Source organism: Panulirus ornatus, chromosome 65 (assembly GCF_036320965.1).
Source record: "Panulirus ornatus isolate Po-2019 chromosome 65, ASM3632096v1, whole genome shotgun sequence".
Classification (NCBI taxonomy): domain Eukaryota; kingdom Metazoa; phylum Arthropoda; class Malacostraca; order Decapoda; family Palinuridae; genus Panulirus; species Panulirus ornatus.
The window spans coordinates 3,915,001-3,925,000 of NC_092288.1; the positions used below are offsets into that span (position 1 = coordinate 3,915,001).

Below are 10,000 nucleotides of genomic sequence, written 5' to 3' on the forward strand. Positions count from 1 at the left end.
GCACCCCCCCCCCCCCCCCCAGGTCAGGTCACTCCTACGGCGACGCCTCGAGTCGTTAAGGATGGTGTGTGTGTGTGCGTGCGCCTGTGTGTCTGTGTGTGTGTGTGAACGCCGGCAATACAACAGTGCTGCTAGCCTGGCTCTGGCCTGGCGTGCGTTAGAAAAAAAAAAAAAAAAAAGGAAAAAAAAGAAAAAGTTCGTCGGGTTGATGTGTGGAGTTTGTGGGAGGCTTTGGCGACAATGGAGGCCTGACAACCCCCTGCCGCACGACTTCCTACCCTTTGTCTTCACCCCCTTCCCCCCTCTCACACACACACACACACACACACACACACACACACACACACGCACGCACCAGTCCACACCGCTGCTGCATCCCCTCTCCTCCCACACCTCCTCCTCCTCCTCCATCATTAGCACCGTACACCCGACATAAACCAACCGTAGTTATGCACCACAACACAACGAAGACAAAGACAAGAGAAAATAAATGGTTAGGTCCAGGGAATGGTAGACTGCACTGGCCGAAGGCCCCTTTCTCTCTCTCTCTCTCTCTCTCTCTCTCTCTCTCTCTCTCTCTCTCTCTCTCTCTCTCTCTCTCTCTCTCTCCCTCGTGACTTTGATGGTAGAGTTCGGGGAGCGGAGTGTTTCTCGCAATAAAAAAACTACAATAATTACAACATAACGTAGTGGAAGTGCCGGTAGATTACGCGGTCTTGTTGTGTATTGCATAGTAATGCATCTGGGCAGGGCGATAGGAAGAGGCGAGCACGGTTATGAAGGGCAGATCGAAACGCTGTGTCTCGTTCTTTGTGGTGGTGGTGGTGGTGGTGGTGATGTAGAGCATTGACACACCACACACACCCCCATCCTCCCCGAACACAACTCCCCCTCATCCCTCGAGGTTGACGCCCTCAGGGTCGCATTACTTTTCGAGGTTCGGATGTCACAGCATTTCCCCGGACGACGTCGATTCGTGGCATTTTACGGTGGTGATAGATGCACGCCGGTCACACAGTATGACTATCTACCTGTGGACGACTGACGACCCCAGGACGATGGTTAGAATCGTCCTGTAACTGGAATCCGATTGGTTGAGGAGCTGGACTCTCGTGGAACCCCACAATATGGTTATCTTCTTAAGGTGTGGGTTAGCTACCCATGTTGTTGAATCCCAGATACTAACATATGTCCTCATTTCCCTGCCCTGTGTTGACCCCACTTGACCCACGTTGTCTTGTAATGTTGACTCCTGTACGTGACCTGTGTCTGTGTTAACTTTACCCTCTTCTGTTTGTGACCTGTGTCTGTGTTAATTTTACCCTCCTCTGCTTGTGAGCTGTGTCTGTGTTAACTTTACCCTCTCCTCTGTTTGTGAGCTGTGTTTGTGTTGACTTCTTCCTCTCTTTGTGAGCAGAGCTTGTGTGATCGTGATGATTTGTTTGTGAGCTGTGCTCAAGTGGACTTAGCTCACTTTGTGAGCTGTGTTCAAGTGGACTTACCTCACTTTGTGAGCTGTGTTTAATGTTAGCTTTACCCCTCTGTTTGTGAGCTGATCTTGTACGATCTTTACCCCTTGTGTGTGTGTGTGTGTGTGTGTGTGTGTGTCCTCCTCTCCGCTCAGGTGGACGAGCCCTTCCCCCCCCCCCCCCCTCGTTCCTCTGTTGCGGGTCTCTTGACTTATTGACCACCAGATGTTGTCCCCCCCCCCTCCCCCTCGGTGTCTGGCCGGTCAACGAAAAGGTTTGCGGGTCTCGCTCATACACGAGAGAGAGAGAGAGAGAGAGAGAGAGAGAGAGAGAGAGAGAGAGAGAGAGAGAGAGAGGCTGTAGACTTACCCGATGCAAAGAAAATCGCGTCGTATGCATTTGACGATAGCATAATCTCTCTCTCTCTCCTTCCTTCCTTCCTTCCTTCCTGTGCCTCTTCCCATTTCTCCTATCTCCTGATCCCCTCATCCATCACCTGTCCCCCTTCCAGCCTTCCTGTTTTCCTTCCCACAGGGCCGGGTAAGGCGGGGCGGCCCCCCTGTCACACAACACTGTATCGTGTGAAGGTGGAAGTAAGCTGCCGTGGGTAGAATTGCTTTCATGAGACAACTTCAGATGTTGGTATGACAGCGACTCTGACGTACAGGGACGTCGGCGAGGTGTAGACGTAGCGCGAGCCCCGCCCTACGTCGGGGTGAGGCCTGGTGACGAAGGGCGACACCAGGGGTGAGACAGGAGCACCCCAGTCTGTCGCCCTAAGACGAGAACGATGGATGAAGGCCCATTCGACGTGCAAAGGGTGATGGATGCTCTTGCGCGATCGACGCGCCCTTAGGGTGTGTAATGGGGTGAGGGGATGGGGGTTGTGGGGGAAAAGGGCGCTTAGAGTGACGTCAAGGACCCAATGCCATACCAGCGTTGGTGATGTACACGTAGGGGATGACTGTGCCACGTCGGGTGATGGCTCCTCGTGTCTCGTAAGCACACAATGATGTGGTGTTTTTGCTCCAGGGTTCTCTGTGGCATCTTGCTCTTTCCCGACGGTGGAGTTTAGCGTGTAGGGAGGAAGGCAATTGGTGTTTAACAACCCGTGATGGAGGTTGTGTTTTGTCGAGGTAGAGTCGCCTTTTGTGTACACAACCAACCCACCCGACGGACAGTGGACGCTCAGGAGACCTCGGCCTGACCGCCACAGGTCTCTTGACCGGGACGAGGGCCAGCCGTCGTGATGTCCTGGTCAGCACAAGGAACGGGAGGTGGGGAGAGGGGAAGCTGCTGACCAGCACGAGTGCCAGCCATTCTGAAGGTGCCAGCCGCCACACGGAACTGTCCAACCAACACGAGAGCCAATGGTCGTTAAGAGGCTAACGGGTGTAGTGGTATGGCCATGTCAAGGGCTGGCCAGCACAAGGAGTCTGGCCAACACCAGGGTCTGACCATGTGGTCCCTGACGATGTTTAGGAGGAGGTAATCCGCCGCCAATATTAGCCCTGGCAGAGAAATATGTCGACGCATGTTTGGATGTGTCGGAACATGCTGAGACGTGTTAGAGCGTGGTGAGACGTGTTAGGATATGTTTACAACTGGAGAATATAGTAGTTGTAGTCTGAGTGTGTTTACCACGGGGTGTGTGTGGTACATTGAGATACGACGTGGAGAGGTCAGAAGAGGGTGTGCCAAGCTCCACTGCGACGGGAGGGAGTAAGTTAGAGACTCGTACAAGGTGGTTGGACACGCTAAGAAAGACTAATACCAGTATTTTGCCAGACTCCGCCAGAAGACATGTCTCGCCCAATCTCCAAGTAGGTTTAAAGTAGACAGCATGTTCGACTCAACAGCCCTCAGCTGGTCGGTCGTGCAGACGGCGGGGAGAAAACCACTTCTTGACTTCAGTGTAATAATTCTCTCAAACGCCACCCACGGCCTTTATTGCGGGTTGGTAGTACTCGATCTCCCGTGTCCTCGGGCAGTAGCGTCTCCATTCTTTTAAGGTGTGGTAGTTGTACCCACCAACAATGTCGTTACACCGTTCAGAAAGATTCGCCTCCTGCCCGGTGATCAGAAACTAGACCAGGGTGTTGGTTGTGTCTGGAGCGAAGTATGTTATTGCGTCTGGCATGACTGAGCCGTGCCAGTCCCTCCCTCAGAGTTGACGTGGGATGTGGTTTTTCCCGAGGATTTCGGCCGAGGCCAGTTCACACCTGTAGTGATGACGGACCAATATTGTCTGTAGCAGACGTGTCATCGTCTGCCGTGACGACGGGAAATGAATTACGTCTGTGACGATGCCATCGCAAAGTCTGGCATCACTAAGATTCGCCAGCTGTTTGGTACGTGATGATGAGAAGTGGTGATGTCTGGATATGGAGTTGGTGATCATAAAGGCGACTTGCGGATTCCTGTTAGCCCATTATATCCAACAGGGCTGTTTGGACCGAATCAGTCCTGGTTTTCTGTGCCAGACATATCCGTTGAAGGGGATGATTCACACACACACACACACACACACACACACACACACCACAAAATTAAGTCTTGACTTTTTAAATTCTTTTTTTTTTATTTTCTGAGTTGCGATTATCATTGCACTTTTGACTTCGTAAATCTTTTTTTTTTTCTTCTTACCGAAGAGTGTAAGCTACTTACGCCATCCTACGCGCCCAGGGTACGTTTGACGGATAAACAAAGACTGCCTTTAATTGGTATTTGCTCCCGTTCTTTAAAATTTTTGTGTCTTTATTTTTCTCCTCCCGGCCCCCCGTTCTCTATGTGTTTTCTCCTAAGCTCTGGGTTTTCTATATCCGGCAGTAGACGGCATCATTCGTGTTTCCTTCGATACAAGAACTTACCTTATTTTTTTTTTTCGTTACATGTATAACAAGTGCTACTCGCATCTTTGTCCCTCCACATACAGAAACATTTGTAGTTCTGGTTTTCTTCGATTTTATAAGAATGCGACTCGAGTGTTCTCGGCCGGTGTTCTGTCCGGCTGGAGGAAGGAACTGTCTCTCTCTTTCTTTTTTTTCTCCTGCCGAGGATGGATGAAGCCTCCCACTTTTCCCCCAGTTTGTGTGTATCGCAACAGCTCCTCCGTGCCAGTAGGTACTTCGAAGTCCCCCCTCACCACCTCCTCCTCCTCCTCCTCCTCCTCGTCTGGCATGAACAGCAGGAGGACCTTCTGTCTTTTTAAACTAGACAGAGAGCCACCACCTTGTCAGTGCTGTCTGCAAGACCCTTCGATATTTTTCCCCCCCTAGGAGTAAGAGCAGGAGGCCACTTCCTCCTTGGCCACTGGGGACTAGGAGGAAAGAGGAGGAGGAGGAGGAGGAGGACTCCTTACCCTCTCTCCCTCTCCCCACCAGTGTTAGCGAGTGAGCGGAAAAGGTCAGCTTCTCTAGTTCATCCCATCGTGTCCCGGCAGGTGGCGGCCCTTGTTGTACTGCTCTTGCTTTGTGACTTAATAATGAGCTTGGATCTCCCTCGAGAGGCCCACGTGGACCTTCGATTCTTTACATTGTCTCGAGTGTGTTTGGTGGAGGGGCTAGTTCCCCGTGGTGTGTGGTGGAGGAGGTGGGGGGGGGGCTAGTTCCCCGTGGTGTGTGGTGGAGGTGTGGAGGAAGGGCTGCTAGTTCCTCGTTGTGTGTGGTGGAGGAGGAGCTGGTTCCTCATCTGTGTGGTGGAGGGGTTTGTTCCTCGTGTTTTTGTTGAGGCGTTTAAGGTTTTCTTTGCGTATTGTGTTCGTGTGCCTGTGTGTTTGCGTTTATGTTTACCTCTGTCTTTGTGTCAGTAAAGATAAATGTTCCATTGTACCCGTCATTGTACATGGGTAATTGTACCTGTCAGTGTACGTGGGTGATTATACCTGTCATTGTACATGGGTGTTTAGCCACGTAGTGTGGTGTACAACTTGAGTTACCTTGCTGACACTCTTTCATCAAGCATGCCCGCCTCACACTTCTCACTCCTCATCTTCCTCATGCCTCACACTTCTCCCTCACTCGTCACCTCACATCGTTCATTTCTTCATCGTCCGTAACCGTGGAAATACTCGCTTCCCAGAGGATCCCAGTCGAGTTGTTAGCGTGGTAAAAATAAGTCCGATTTTCATCTGAAGTTTGTTCGTCGTGTCTGCTGCGAGCGACTACGCCGTACGCAGTCCATTAACGCATGTTCAGGTGCGCGGCTGCAATGCGTGCCGCCCCCCCCCCCCCCTTCCACTCCTTCCCCCCAGTGCGTCACCAATGCGTCGTGTTGTCATCATCCGTTCTGCACGAGGCGGGGGTAAGGGGTGGTGACGCATGTGACGCATTGCAAAAGACGCAAACGACCTTGCTCTGCCGAAAGTTTGTGTGTCGGACTTACGTGTTGGTGTCAGGTCAGCTGATGAGTGTTCGCGGGTGTGTGTGTGTGTGTGTTTGTATACATCGGCTGTTGTATGCTTGGATACAGCTGTATGGGTCTTTATCCTGTCGATTGCTGCGCATGTATACCCACCAAGCTGTGTGTGTAGATAACGTGGAGAAAGATGTATACATCCGTATCCCTTTTGATGGCCACATGTGTCTCTTAGGTGGATACATCATACACTCGTGGATACATCATACATTCGCGGATACATCATAAACTCGTGCATACATCACACACTCGTTTTATGCATCATACATTCGTTGATACATCATATACTCGTGCATACATCATACATTCGTGGATACATCATGCAGTTGTTGTTACATCATACACTCGTGGATATATCATACCTTCGTGCATACATCATACACTCGGGGATACATCATACACTCGTATGCTCACGTCTCATCGATTGAACGGTAGCTTGTGCATCAAACGTTGCTATTTTTGTATACTTTGGCGTTTGGGTCGTGATCAGTTATACATATGAATATATACATATTTACTCATGTATACTTATATCTGTAAATTACAGTTTACTTATGTATGTGGATATGTAATACATATATATAGGGGAGAAAGAATACTTCCCACGTATTCCCTGCGTGTCGTAGAAGGCGACTAAAAGGGGAGAGAGCGGGGGGCTGGAAATCCTCCCCTCTCACTTTTTTTTTTTTTTTTTTTTTTAATTTTCCAAAAGAGGGAACAGAGAAGGGGCCCAGGTGAGGATATTCCCTCAAGGGCCCAGTCCTCTGTTCTCAACGCTACCTCGCTAATGCGGGAAATGGCGAATAGTATGAAAGAAAAGAATATATATATATATATATATATATATATATATATATATATATATATATATATATATATATATATATATATGTATATATATATATATATATATATATATATATATATATATATATATATATATATATATATATATGTGTGTGTGTGTGTGTGTAAATACTATTTCTTTTTATTAGCTTTGAAAAATTTGCTCCTAATATCTTGTTTGTACATGACCTTTGACCTTGTGTACACGTCAAGATCACTTGCGAAACATACACTACACATTATGTATCTCCCACTTATCTATCCCTTGTTATTCACGTATGAACGTGATTATGTTATTCAATTTTTTTTAAATGAAACCATCTAAAGTTGATTCGAGGGAGGCGCGAAAAAAAAAAAAAATACAGTATGATAGATTTTTTTTTTTTCCCTTTTTCTTTCTCATTAGAAATTTTATGTATGTAAATTTGATTGTGTGATACTTTTCTCTCCTACAGTGGGCGGACGCCCCCCCCCCCCTCCCCCCCCGTCGTGTTTGGTCCTTGTGTATTGTTTTGTGATTTTTATGGGGAGGGGGGGAGGGTGGTGGTGTGGGGGGGGGGGGGGTTCTGGTTGTCGCCCATCAGTATATTATTGTGGTGCTGCCAGCGTCTCGTAGTGAGAAAGTGTGGGAATTTTTTTTTTTTTAGATTTTCATTTTCCCCTTTTTTTTTGGTAAGTGAATAAGTAGATGTGAGGGGAATTGTGTGTTGTGTGTATGTGAGCGGAGTTGTGTGTTGCGTGTATGTGTGTATGTGAGGGAAGTTGTGTGTTGCGTGTATGTGTGAGGAGGGGGGGAAGTTGTGTGTTATGTGTGAGGAGGGGGGGGAAGTTGTGTGTTATGTGTGAGGAGGGGGGGAAGTTGTGTGTTATGTGTGAGGAGGGGGGGAAGTTGTGTGTTATGTGTGAGGAGGGGGGGAAGTTGTGATTTCTTGTTGTTGTAGGTAGGTAGGTAGGTCACTGTACAAACACGTAGGCACATACACGTTGATACAGACAGCTGACATCATCAATTTAAGGAGTTGTGTGGTTAATAAAGAATGTTTGAGAGATGGAGGGGTCCTTCTCCAACACGAGTGTAACACTCCCTCCTCCTCCTCCTCCTCCCTTACATACAATAGGCAATTACAGCCGAGTAGTTCCTCTCTCTCTCTCTCTCTCTCTCTCTCTCTCTCTCTCTCTCTCTCTCTCTCTCTCTCTCTCGGGATGAAGAGTAATTTAGCAGATGAAGAAACATGTTCTAAGTACGAGTTCGATGGCCAGTGGGAGACGTCCGGTTGTGCAGTGGGTTGTGTGAGAGGAGGGAGGGAGGGTAGCTGAGTGTGAGTCAAGTTGTGCGAGTGTTTAGTTGTTGTGCGAAAGTCCACTTTTTCTTCTTTTTTTTTTCTTTTGCACGCGGTTGTACAGTAACTCCGGATTCCTGTTCCGTGAGGATCCGCCTTCCGAAAATCCGGATTTAAGTTCGGTCGACGAAAAACTCTCGGATGGCGAAAGTCCAGGTCGAGGAAGACTTCCGGTTTAAGGGAAGAGTCCGGTTGAGCAGGAGTCCCAGTCAAACAAAGAGTCCGGTTAAGCAAGAACACAGTCAAACATCGAGACCGGTTTAAAGTAAAGAACAACTCAAGAAGACGTTTTGTCTTTAAGTCCTTATTTTCTCTAAAGTAATTCCCTTTTTAGTCCCTTGAATTGTACGCACGTAGTGCCTCCGTCTGCCCAGCGAGCCCTCCAGATTCCTTTTCCATCCTGCGAATTGGTCCCTCGAGTCCAGAGGCCAAGGAATTCAAATTCTCACTCCTGCAGTCCTTTACTTTCTTCTTCCAGGCGGTAGCCAGGGTCATTGGACCAGACGGTAACTAGGGTCATTGGGCCAGACGGTAACAAGGGTCATTGGACCAGACGGTAACTAGGGTCATTGGGCCAGACGCTAACTAGGGTCATTGGGCTAGACGGTAACTAGGGTCATTGGGCTAGACGGTAACTAGGGTCATTGGACCAGACGGTAACTAGGGTCATTGGACCAGACGGTAACTAGGGCAGCTGGGTCGAACATTGTCTTCCCCAGGGTAAAGGAAGATTTAGAATTAGAACTCGTTTAGAAGTCTTGTTTTAGACATGGTTTAGAGGATATGAATGTTGTAGATTATGAGATTTAGGATGTAGAAACCCGAACGTAGGCTGGTGTGTGCTACCAGGGTTGATCCACACGGACGGAGTTGAAGCTTTTGAGCACGATGGTTACGACCCTTGAGCACAAAGTCTACGACCCTTGAGCACGGTATGTTACGACCCTTGACTACGACTTTAAGGCCTTGAGTACAGTGGTTACGACCTTTTGAACCCGACGGTACGACCTTGGGTATAATAGACTGGCCTTTTTTTGACCTAACCTTTACGGCTCGGGTCAAAGGCTGTACCAACACATCCAAGGGTCGTGCCGTCGTGCTTAAGGGTCGCCTTCATCAATGTTCCTTCAAGATCCATGATGCTGGAAGGGATGAGAAGACCTAAATGTGAGCTACACTTTAGTGAAAATAAATAAACTGTCTTTCGCAAATTTTCACAACGAGTGTGATGCAGACGCCTCTGCCTCACCCTCTGTTATTCGCCTTGTTAGATTCGACAGCTCTCGGGAAGTAGACCGAGTACTGTCGAGGGAGCTGTAGAAATAATGTAAAGTTCTCCCCTCCAGCTCTCTCTCTCTCTCTCTCTCTCTCTCTCTCTCTCTCTCTCTCTCTCTCTCTCTCTCTCTCTCTCTCTCCGTCAGACCTGAACGCCTCTGCCCCGAGATCTGTGAGTATGAACGTAGAAACAGAGAAGCAGGATATCTTTTATTTTCCTCGTCAATTTTCCGTTTGTTTCCCGTTGTTCATTTCCGGACACACCGACGTTTGTTGAGAAGTCGAGAAGGATCAGGTGATGAAGTTCGCTGTGCCAGGGCGAGCAGAGACCATCTCTGAGCGTCAACCAGTGCAGCACAGTGCGCGTCCGTCTCTGTGTGAAGACCGTCGTCAAAGAGGCACCATTTCGTAGTACAAAGTACATTACAGAGTAAATGCTCTTGGCTAATGTACCCGGAATGGTCTCAAAACCATATTTATCGTGTTTGTGTGTGTGTGTTGTGTGTGTGTGTGTGTGTGTGTGTGTGTGTGTGTGTGTGTGTGTGTGTGTGTGTGTGTGTCTTGTACTTACATTTTGTGCGAAGGTTCTCTCACTCATAACATATCAGGTAGTGGAGAATGATATTTCAGTCTCTTTATCTCCCTGATTTCTGT

The 10,000-nt window shown here is 48.4% G+C and overlaps 1 protein-coding gene across 6 annotated transcripts in view; it reads left to right on the top strand.

Annotated features, from left to right (window-relative positions):
- Positions 1-10,000, top strand: part of LOC139746496 (nucleolysin TIAR-like) — a 1,460,715-nt gene that overhangs the window by 899,106 nt on the left and 551,609 nt on the right. The window lies entirely within an intron of this gene.